Source organism: Beta vulgaris, chromosome 6 (genome assembly GCF_026745355.1).
Source record: "Beta vulgaris subsp. vulgaris cultivar EL10 chromosome 6, EL10.2, whole genome shotgun sequence".
Taxonomy (NCBI): Eukaryota; Viridiplantae; Streptophyta; class Magnoliopsida; order Caryophyllales; family Amaranthaceae; genus Beta; species Beta vulgaris.
The window spans coordinates 36989592-37002244 of record NC_079207.1 but is presented as its reverse complement, the minus strand read 5'-3'; positions in this window follow the sequence as shown (position 1 = coordinate 37002244).

Here is a 12653-nt window from a genome sequence, read left to right as displayed (position 1 = left end):
GTTTTCACATGGTAATCGTTCATTAATAGTCAAGTAATTAATAAGTTTGGTTTGTATAGGAGTTTTCACATGCAGCTTCTTCAGTAATAGTCAATTAGGTTAAAACTATAGTTATTATAGAACTTTCATAGGCGGTAATCGATCTATCATAGTCAAGTAACTTATAACTATAACTTACTAAGGCAGTTTCAAAACAGTAATCGTTCAATACTATTCAGTAATTGTATAATTGGAGTTACTACATGCTAAACACAATCAAGTAAATAATAAATAAGAGTTAAAATTGGAAATGTTATATTTTCTAATCGTTCATTAATAGTTATTCGTAGTACGACATGATTGAAGTGCTTTATAATACGATTTCAAATGTGTATGACCTGATTCATTCAATTTCTAATATGAGTACTTCAAATATATAGTCTACCAATTAAATTGTGGTTCCTTGTGTACTATTTGTGATATGATTCGATTATGATTTAGTATGATATCCAATGGTTTTGACATAATTGGTATCACTTATAATATGATTCCATAATTCTACGATATGATATGCATATACTTACTAAAACGTTTCGTTATCCAATAGGTCACTAGTAGGAAGTAATAACTTCTCCTATATGGTATTAGTCAATTAGGTTAAACCTATATGTTTTAAAAATAACTTTCATGGACAATAATCTTCACATGAAACCTCCTTCATTAAAAGTGTGAATTAGGTTAAACCTATAGTTGTAGTTAATTTATAGTCAAGTAAGTTATAACTATAACTTAGTTCGGGAAGTTTGAAAACGGTAATCGTTCAATACTATTGATGAAATGAATAATTGGAGCTAATAAATACTACTCTTAACCAAGTAAATAATAAATAGAAGTTGTAATTTTAGAGCTAATACATGCTACTCTTAACCAAGTAAATAATAGTTAGAAGTTGGAATTATGGAGGTTATAATTCCTAATCTTTCCTTTATAGGAAATCTTAGTACGACATGATTCAAGTACTTCATAATATGATTTCCAAGTTGTTTGACCTGATTCTTTCAATTCATAATATGATTACTTCGTTCAATATATAGTCCTCTAATGAAAGGAGTTGGTGCATGTTAATCGTTGGTGCATACTTTTCATATGGTAATCATTCATGAATAGTCACGTAATAAACAAGTTTTCTTCGTATAGGAGTTTTCACATGAAACCTCCTACATTAAAAGTGTGAATTACGTAAAACCTACCGTCCTTCATTTAAAGTGTGAATAAGTTTAAACCTATAGTTATAGTCACTTAATAGTCAAGTAAGTTATAACTATAACTTAGTTCGGAAAGTTTGAAAACGATTATCGTTCAATACTATTGGTTAAATGAACAATTGGAGCTAATACATGCTACTCTTAAGCAAGTAAATAATAATTAGGAGTTGTAATTCTGAAGGTTATAATTCCTAATCTTTCAATTATAGTACTTCTTAGTACGACATGATTCAAGTACTTTATAATATGATTTCCAACTTGTTTGATCTGATTCGTTTAATTCATAATATGATTTCTTCAATATATAGTCCTCTAATGAAATGCATGCTAAACATGATAAAAGTACTTCATAATATGATTTCCAAGTTGTTTGACCTGATTCTTTTAATTCATAATATGATTGCTTCGTTCAATATATAGTCCTCTAATGAAAGGATTTGGTGCATGCTAATCATTGGTGCATACTTTTCACATGAAACCTCCTTCATTAAAAGTGTGAATTAGGTTAAACCTATAGTTATAGTCAAGTAAGTTATAACTATAACTTAGTACGGGAAGTAATAATTGGAGTTAATACATGCTACTCTTAACAAAGTAAATAATAATTACGACTTGCAATTCTGGAGGTGTTATATTTCCTGATCTTTTATTTATAGTACTTCATAATACGACAAGATTCAACTTCTCAATAATATGATTCAAGTCCTTCATAATATGATTTCCAATGTCGTCTATGACCTGATTCATTCAATTCCTAATTAAAGTACTAGAATATTACTTAACGATACTTCACAGACACAAACATACTTAATATTAAACATACATTACATAACGTAACAACATACATAATATACTTAGTATTACTTAACATAGTACATACTTAGAACACTTAATATTACTTAACATACTATATACACAAACATACTTAATATTACTTAACATGATACATACTTAACATACTTAATAGTACTTAACATACATACTTAACATTCCTTAACATTACTAAACTTTAACATAATACTTTGTTTTAGGTAACATGCACCACGTCAACATGAAAATACGAAATGTTGACATCTTATTTTAATCCCGTTAATTCATAACGACGTATATAACATCGCCATCAAGCACCCCTTCACTGTCGAAGGTACCTTCAAGGTCAACAACGGCTTGTTCATGGTACAATGTAACGATTGCGGGATCTATCCCCTCGATAGAAGCCCACAACTCAGCTAGTCTACCAATTTTTATATTGAACTTCATGCGGAATACCCTAACAGTCGGCTTCGTTTGCAGATCCCGCATGGTAAGCAAGTAGTAGTCCGGATCAAGGTCTGTATCAGCAGCAACACACTTTCCTGACTGTTTAAAAATGTTAGTATTTCACCCATACATTTACTAATACATATAATTACAATTGGAATACATTATAATTGTTTTTCTTACTTTTTACTAATCCTCAAGAACATTCTCTGAGATACATATTGTGTACATACATATAACTATATAAGTAATCAAAAATTATAATTGCATAAAAATCTGCAATCTAAATATTTTTTTACCTTTGAATAAGCGAGTACAACCTCACTAGCGTCGAATCCGTACACAAAAGAGTTTGTGTCGGGCCGTAAGTATTGACCCCGACACCTGAGATACAGGTCATCGGCCTCCACCCCTGCATGATTGGCATAAAAGGAATATAATTCCTCAAGTGGAGTATGTAGACCTAACACATATGACACACCATTATCAGCAACTTTACCAGATTTTACGTGAACCATAATTTCTTCAATGTCTACCATCTTTGTGACAACTCTCTAAATTTGTCCTCTTTTCCACTACTACTGTTTTGCAAATCTATTGAATCAACTATAGTGCCTTTCATCAACTATAGTGTCTTTCTATTTGTAGTTAGACGACTATAGTATAATAAGTAAGGTAGGTATGCTCACTCTCCTCATTAATTACATTGTTAGCTCTGACTCTCCTCATTCATTACAACATTTGTGGCTTACACATGACTATTGATCAATTCTAACTTTGCTTGCTTTTGGGCAGACCCATTTGTTTTCCCCTCCCACCACTCCCTTATTACTCTCATCTTCTTGCTTTATTATTTGTTGGCCCAAATATCTCCTTACTACTTTACCAGCACATTTCTCAATTTACTAGCCCACCACACACAACCATTCACATTATCTCTGGGCCGACACACTTCTCTCCACAATGTAAATGAACAAATCCACAGTATACACTAATAATATAAACTATACTAAATCTTTTTCCAAATTTACTCTTCTTTACCATAACACTTCAGTTTCTTAAGATTCACACATTAATACATTAATAATACAACAATACTCCCCAAGACCACGACATTCCTACTTCAAATTTGAACATAGTAAATTCGATGCAGATGCCGAAGAACTTTCAAATACACTTCCCCCATCCTCAGGTGGTACTAAAAGCCTTCTAAAGTAACCTACTGATCCATCTCCATCAACCATTTGAAAACCTTTTCCTCTTGAATTTGATTGTTCCATCTGAGAATATTCATTATACATAAATAAACATGGCAAAAAAAACCACTACTTATTACACAATAAAATGATATTTAACTTTACCTATATAAATACGCCTCCTGACGTAGCTCTCGGGGTACATGTCATAGTAACACTCGTCATAGTAGCACTCGGGGTACATGTCATAGTAGAAATCCCTTCCCCATCCTACTTACAACCAACAATAACAAATTGCTAGTTACTTTGATTATATATTTCATTTCTACTTTTTTATCTTCTTCATATAAAACCTACGTATTGAGTTATATTCTTATTCAATTACTTTGTACAAAAAGTAATAATCAATGTGAATTATAATGTTATTTTCAATCTCATACATACCTTCTGCCTTGGTTTTTCCCCTGCACAACATGACGTTTCGTCGAGCTTTGTTGTACCATTTTCCTTCTTCTTCTTCAATGCTTTCATCTTACTTGCCTTCTTCGTTGCCTTCTCCCCACATGCTTTCTTGTTTCTTGATTCCTCCGCAGCTGTATAGTACCGGACACTTCGGGTTCTATGAGCCGCATTTCGATTTGGGGGGTCTATGACATTCATCTTCTCTAGAGGATCAACTTCATGGGTTTCAAGATCTATTCTACGTTTCTTGCCCTTCTCCACGGTTGGAGGAGAACTCTTCATCTTACCCTTCTCCACCTCTCCTTTCACTCTATTCCTAATCATCACAATATTCTCATCAACTCTAATGTCTAATAACTGCAACGCCTCAATAACTACTCCAACCACTTCCTCATAAGCAGTAGCTTTCTCACAAATGGGAACAAATATATCAAACAACATGTCATACCTCCGTACCTAGTCCGTTTTCGAAGGGTCGTCGTGAATCGTGATAAGCAACCTTGACTCTAGTATGCTTACGTTGCACATCGTTTCTCCATCTCCGTAAAATATACTTCTCCGAAGCATCAACCTGATCATGCATCTCATACACCATGATCATGTGCCTACACATAATGCCTTGGCACTCAAACATTTTACACGAACAACTTACATCCTTCGACATACAGTCAAAGATTACTTTGTAATTCCGTTTCTTCCTCAACGGAATTTCTTTCTTTGTCCCCCTACATCTATTCCACACACGATCCTCAATTATATGCTCCGCAACATTACCCAATAACACATTCTTACCATAAAAAAATCAAGTAGTTGGTTCGTGTACACTCCCTTTGCACCTCCTTGAATTTCGCATCGGTGTACACCTTTTGAAAAACATGTTCTACTATAAAATCTGTAATCAACTGCCGCACATATCAGGTTACATCATATGCATACGCAATCATACTTCTGATTTGCATATTACATACTGAACGAATTACATCATATGCATACACAATCATATTATGAACTAACTGAATCATATCATACTATGAAGTACTATGAATGAACGATTAACATACCCAAACTCCTATTAGAACTTTATTTATTAATACAACCTACTAAGCATTCCATATTTTTAATTACCTATAAACATAATTAACTTTATTTACATGCTAGCCATTCATTCTCTGTCAACTTGTATTTAACAATTACAGTACTCCAACTATCCTCAAATTCCGCTGCATCCAAACTATCGTAAATGGCATTCAATAGCTCATCCTTGAAGTCCTCATAACCCTTGTACTTTCCCAACTTAGAGCATAATTTTTCAGTTATGTGCCAAAGGCACCATCGGTGATGAGCATCTACCATCGACGTCCTTAACGCTTTCCGAATAGCAGCATCCTGGTCCGTTAGGATTCCTTACGGTGTCTTCCCACCCATACAACACAACCAAGTCGAAAAGAGCCACTCAAATTTCTCCGTATTCTCATGGGACAATAAAGCACATCCAAGCAAAATGTTTTGCCCGTGATGATTTACCCCCCCACAAAGTTAGCAAATGGAAGCTCATACTCATTCTTCAAATACGTCGAATCAAAGCACACAACATCACCAAACTCCTCATATGCTGCTCTACTCCGAGCATCTACCCACATTATGTCTTTCAAAGTATTTTTGTCATCCAACCGATGCATATGAAAAAATTCTGATTATTCGCACTCATCTTTTGAAAATACGCAAGCATCGCATTTGCATCACCATCCTTAAGTTTCAACCGCTTAACTTTACTCTTCGCAAATCCCTCTCAGTAACAACCCAATTCTCCATACCATTCCTCTCTCTAGCTAGGCACCCATGAATCTGCGGTATCTTTACTCTAGAATTATAGTCATTGAATAATCTCCTCCTAACATGGTTATACAACTCCTCCTTTCGATACATGCTAATGTGGTGGGATTTTGATGGGGTAGGATCGTGGTTCTCGTGTTCAACCACTACTTTCCTCAAAACCCACTCCCCACTCTCATTCACACTAGCATATATATTCACCGGACATTCACACTTCTTTGATTTATTCACATGACCTTCATCCCATTGAACATTACTCACAACTCTTCTCCCAACTCTATTACGTCTATTCTGTTTTCCAAAACACTCACAGGTCCACGAACCACTACGTCTTCTCTTCTCTTCTCCAGATTTCGAGGAGTACGCTTGAGCAGCTCGCACAATTCCAAACCCTTCTTGTTTTGCATATTGCTTGTAGTAACTTTCAACACCATCATAACTTGGGAAACCCATCCCAACAAATAGTTCACTTACGCTCACAACTTCTCCAATCCTATAACCACTAACTCTACCATTAGGAGTCACAGCTACTATCGAACCTCCCTCAACCTGCACCTCCTCCACAATAGCTCCATCACCCACATACATTTCACCATTCAACTCATATAAATGAGGTGCCTGAAATTATTATCAAATTTAACACAGAAAAATACCTTTTATTACAGCATTTAATACATACATACAAATTATACCCTCAAATACCCACATTCAATTCAATGGCAATAAATTCTATTTCATACAATAAATGCAATGCCCGGATGACTGTACATCTAAATCAACGGCAACAAAATTAAATGCCAATCATCATTAAACCACCAAATTTAAATGCCAATCCACGGATTCCAACATTCATTATCATTCCACAATAAAAACAGAATAATAAACATTCCCACATTTATTAACAATCATCAATATATACAATTTCACATAATAATCCCTGATAACATCTCGTATATAAAACACATTTCAATCAACTTACATCTTCTTCGCCGCCATCGAAATCCAACTGCAATTCACCTTCTCCATGGTTCTGCAACTTTCCATCATCTTCATCTCCAACTACTGCCATGCTTGATGACGATGTTATGTTCTTCATTTCAAACATTATTATTCGAAAAACTCAACAAATTATTAGTATGAATCATATTTCAGCCAATTAATTTTAACTCACACCTTCTCTCGCATAACATACACTTCCTTTTTCTCACTTTTCTTTTCTTGGGTTCTGCCTTTCCTCAAGCTGCCAAATGGGAATTATTTCCCTTCATTTTATTAATAACCCTAAAAAAATGACTTTAATTACATTTTTACCACCGATATGGGCTATTGTCATCCCACATCGGATATGAGCAAATACTTTCTCCATAACCAAGACCCATAAAGTCAAAACCTGATACAGGAGCATTTCTAGCACTTGCATACAAGAGTATCTCCTTAAACCTTGGCTCAATTGATGTACATGGAGGACTCTTCATGGGAATGACTACTAAGGTAGTAGCATGTTTGCTAACTAACCTAGGTAGTGAATAGCGCGTGTAAATGGACATGTCTATGAGGATCCTAATTCTATTAGGATTCATATCTTTAATTGTTTTCCTAGTTAGAGTTGAATTAGGAATCATGGTTTTGCCTATGTTCTTAAAACGATGGATTTTACATGATTCAAAAAGTCTAAGGAGTCTAGGAATTAGGGAATTGTCCTAATCCTACTAGGTTTATGTTTTTGTCAAGTAGTATAAATACAAAGCTATGTAGTTCGAATTTCTCTACAGATTTATAATAGAATTTCGTGAGCTTTGAGCTTTTGTGTTAAACATTGATTGTTTACAAACCCTCTTGAGTGTTGGTGGCTTAGCCTTTATGCATTCAAAACCCTTAGTGTTATTCATTGTGGTGACTTAGTCTTTATCATTGAATAGCCTAAGATCTATCCTTGTTACTTTGGTTCGAGTTATTTGTTTGAGTTCTTAATTGAATCTTCATTGTTATTGATTTGTTTTACTTAGCTTCCGCACAAGTATTTGATTCTTGAAGAATAAATACATCATATGGTATCAAGAGCATAGGTGACATCCATTGAAGGGGTCCGAAATTTTTTCCTTTAAGGGGGAGTAATAGATCTTCAAGAAACTCTTAAAGATCCAATCTTTTTTTCAAGATTTCTGATTTTTCATAAAGTTTCATCAAAGTACCAACATATTATTAGTGATTGGTGAAAGAAAAACATCCAAGATCCATAAAAACAACCAAGAACATACATCTACACCCATATTGAAGTTTGAGGCGGTTCATTGAGGACGAACTCAAAGGGGGTCCAAGCCAAGTTCTGTTTGGCAACATGGACAATAATTCAGGAGGTGATGAAGGGAGAGTCCCTAGGGGACTTAGCTTGGAGCAAGCACAAAACATACGAAGGGATAGGCAGCTTGAAGACCTAACCACTCGTATGGATGAACTCATGTGTATGATGCAACAAGGATTGCGTGGAAATCGACGCAACTCTTCTCCTAGTCCTGTTAGGAGTGTACATACTAGCCACCATGAAGCTAGTTCTGATGAGGAGATTCATCATCCACGCCATAGACAACCACCAAGGGATGATGATAGAGGTTTAAGGCTTGATCTCCCAGATTTTGATGGTGCTATGAAGCCAGAGAAGTTCCTTGAATGGCTACAAAGGTTAGAGAGAGTCTTTGATTACAAGGACTATGATGACAATAAGAGGTTTAAGGTAGCTATCCTAAAGCTTACAGGTTATGCTAGCCTATGGTATGAGAATCTAAGGAACAAGAGGCGCAAAGATGGCAAACCTAGTTTACACTCATGGGAGAAACTAAAGACTAGGATGAAGAAAAGGTTCCTTCCTTCTGATTTTACTCAAGACATGTTTCGAAAACTCCAAGTTTTGCAACAAAACTCTCTAAGTGTGGAGGAATATGTGGTGGAATTTGAGAAAATCAATATGTTATGTGATGTAGATGAGAAAGCGGAGCACAAGGTTGCTCTTTTATTGCTGGATTGGATAAAAGAATAGCTAAGAAGGTGGATCTACAACCTTATTGGAGCTTTGAAGAGGTGGTACAAGTGGCTTTGAGGGCTGAAAAGTATGTCAAGGCTAAGAAAGCTCCAACCTTTAAACCTTTTGTGAAGCAAGAGAGAGAAACCCTATAATGGCGCCAAGAAGGATGAAGGTAATACTTCTAATTCTAAGTTTGATAAGTTCAAAGGAGACAAAGGTAAGGCTTCTACACCCCTACCAACAGATGAGAGGCGCATATGCTTCAAGTGTAAAGGTTATGGACACATCTTGAAAGATTGTCCAAATAATAGGGTGATGACTTTAAGGGACATCCAAGAGATAGAGGATGAATATGCTAAGGGCAACTTTGAAGAAGAGGAGGATAAAGAAGAAAAGGAGCATGAGGATGAGGCCACTTATGAAGTTGATTCAGAAGAAGAGCCAGTACATGAGGGCCAACAATTGATAGTGAGGCGCATGCTCCACACTCAACCAGCCCCTTTGGAGCACACTCAAAGGGACAAGATCTTTTTCACTCGTTGCTTAGTGAAACAAAGGGTATGTGATCTAATCATTGATAATGGTAGTTGTGCTAATGTTGTGTCTACTACTCTTATAGACAAATTGAAGTGGCCTACTACAAATCATCCACACCCTTACAAGCTTAATTGGCTTAGTGATGACAATGGAATCAAGGTGACTAAGCAGGCCTTGATAGTGTTCGAAATTGGTAAGTTTAAAGATGAAGTTTGTGTGATGTATGCAATATGGATGCTTGTCACATCCTTTTGGGACGACCATGGCAGTTTGATAGGCATGTGAAGTATGATGGTCGAACTAATGTGTGATTGCTACAATTGGAGGTAAGAGAACTGCTTTGAAACCCTCCCTTCCCCTATTCCAAAGAAAGGTACACTACTAGTAGTGCTAAGGAGATTGAAAGGGAATTAGAGGAGGAACATGAAGGCTATCTTTTGATGGCAAAAGAAATTGAAGGGGAGGCGCAACCATACAAGGTTCCTAAACACCTTGAACATGTGCTTGATGAATACAGTGATGTCTTTCCTCAAGACTTACCTCCAGGTTTACCCCCTATGCGTGGCATTGAGCATCAAATTGACTTAGTTCCAGGTGCTTCTTTCCAAACAAAGCTGCTTATAGGTGCAATCCTCAAGAGACACAAGAGTTGCAAAGGCAAATTGAAGAGCTAATGTCTAGGGGATATGTGCGTGAAAGCATGAGCCATGTGCAGTACCAGCCTTGTTGGTGCCTAAGAAAGATGGTACTTGGCGCATGTGCATTGATAGTAGGGCAGTTAACAACATAACCATTAAGTATCGTTTTCCTATTCCTAGGTTGGATGATCTACTTGATGAATTGCATGGCTCTACTATATTTTCTAAGATTGATTTAAGGAGTGGCTATCATCAAATCAGAATGAGAGAAGGAGATGAATGGAAAACAGCATTCAAGACTAAGATGGGGCTTTATGAATGGCTTGTGATGCCATTTGGTTTAACTAATGCACCTAGCACCTTTATGAGATTGATGAATGAGTGTTAAAACCATTCTTAGGTAAGTGTGTTGTGGTTTATCTTGATGATATCTTTATAGTAAGAATGTGGTGGAACACTTAAATCATTTAAAGGAGGTTTTGAGTATTGAAAAACAAAAGCTCTATGGGAAGCTAGAGAAGTGCTACTTTCTAGTTCCTAGTGTTACCTTCTTGGGATACATTGTCTCAAGGATGGAGTTTCTGTGGATCCATCCAAGGTTGAAGCTATAAAGAGTTGGCCTATTCCTACTACTATCACTGAGGTACGTTCTTTTCATGGCTTAGCTTCTTTTTATAGAAGGTTTGTACGAAATTCAGTTAGTAGATTGTGGCCCCTATGACCGAATGCATCAAGCAAGGTAAGTTCATGTGGACAAAGGCAGCTCAACAAGCCTTTGATACTATTAAGAGCTACTAAGTAACACTCCTATTCTTGCTCTTCCGGATTTTTCACAACCATTTGAGGTTGAATGTGATGCTAGTGGGTGGGATTGGAGCTGTGATGATTCAAAAAAGAGACCTATTGCATACTTTAGTGAGAAGTTGAGTGGTGCTAAACTAACTATTCTACATATGATAAGGAGTTCTATGCAATAGTGAGAGCACTTGATCATTGGAGTCACTACCTTAGGCCAAGTCATTTTGTCTTCACTCAGATCATGAAGCTTTGAAGTATATACATGGCCAAAAAGCTAAACCCTAGGCATGCTAAATGGGTGGAGTTTTTACAATCTTTCAATTTCTCTTCAAAGTATAAAGAAGGCAAGGCTAATGTGGTGGCAGATGCTTTATCTAGAAGGTATTCTTTGCTTGGAGTACTAAGTTCAAGGCTTCTTGGTTTTGAATTAGTGAAAGAATACTACAAAGAGGATGCGCAATTCAAGGAGATCATGGAGGCATGCTCTAAAGGGTCTATGGTTCATATGTGCTTCATGATGGTTATCTCTTCAAGGGAGATAGATTATGCATTCCATCTTGTTCAATTCGAGAGCTCTTAGTAAGGGAGGCTCATGGAGGAGGTCTAGCAGGTCATTTTGGAATGAACAAGACTTTGGCTATTCTACAAGAACACTTTTATTGGCCAAAGATGCAAGGGGATGTGCAAGGAGTAATTTCGAGTGTGCTACATGTCAAAAGGCCAAAAGCACTTTTCACCAAGGTTTGTATACTCCTTTACCTATTCCTAATGGTCCTTGGGAAGATGTAGCTATGGATTTTATTGTAGGTTTGCCTAGGACACAAAGAGGCAAGGATTCTATCATGGTGGTTATTGATAGGTTCTCTAAGATGGCACACTTCATTCCTTGCACAAAACTGATGATGCTTCCAAGGTAGCTGATTTTATTGCAAGGAAGTTATTAGACTTCATGGTGTTCCTTCTACTATTGTAAGTGATAGGGATACTAAGTTATGAGTTACTTTTGGAAGACCTTATGGAAGCTCCTTGGTACAAGTTATGCTTTAGTACTTCCCATCATCCTCAAACTGATGGACAAACTGAAGTCACTAATAGGACTTTGGGCGCTTTACTTAGAGGGTTGGTAAGTAAGAGTACCAAGGATTGGGATATAAAGCTTGCACATGCTGAATTTGCTTACAATAGGTCACCTACTTATGCTACAAATTGTTCTCCATTTGAGATTGTTTATGGAGCTAACCCTAAGGTACCTATTGATCTAATTCCTTTTCCAAGTGATGAGATTTATCATGTAGATGCAAAGGAGAAGGCGCAAGCTATGCTTAAACTTCATGCACAAGTTAAAGCAAGGATTGAAAAGGTGAACACCAAATATCAACAACTAGCTAATAAAAATCGAGTGCAACATTCTTTCAAGGTTGGTGATTTGGTTTGGTTACACTTAAGAAAGGAAAGGTTTCCAGGGCTTAGAAAGAATAAGCTTATGCCACGTTCAGATGGTCCTTTCAAGATCATAAGCAAAGTGAATGATAATGCATTCAAGTTGGAGTTGCCTGGAGACTACAATGTAAGTGCCACTGTGAATGTGGGAGATTTGGCACCAATGTCCATGATGATGATATGGCTCAATTGAGGGCAATTGTTTCTAAAGAAGAGGAGGATGATG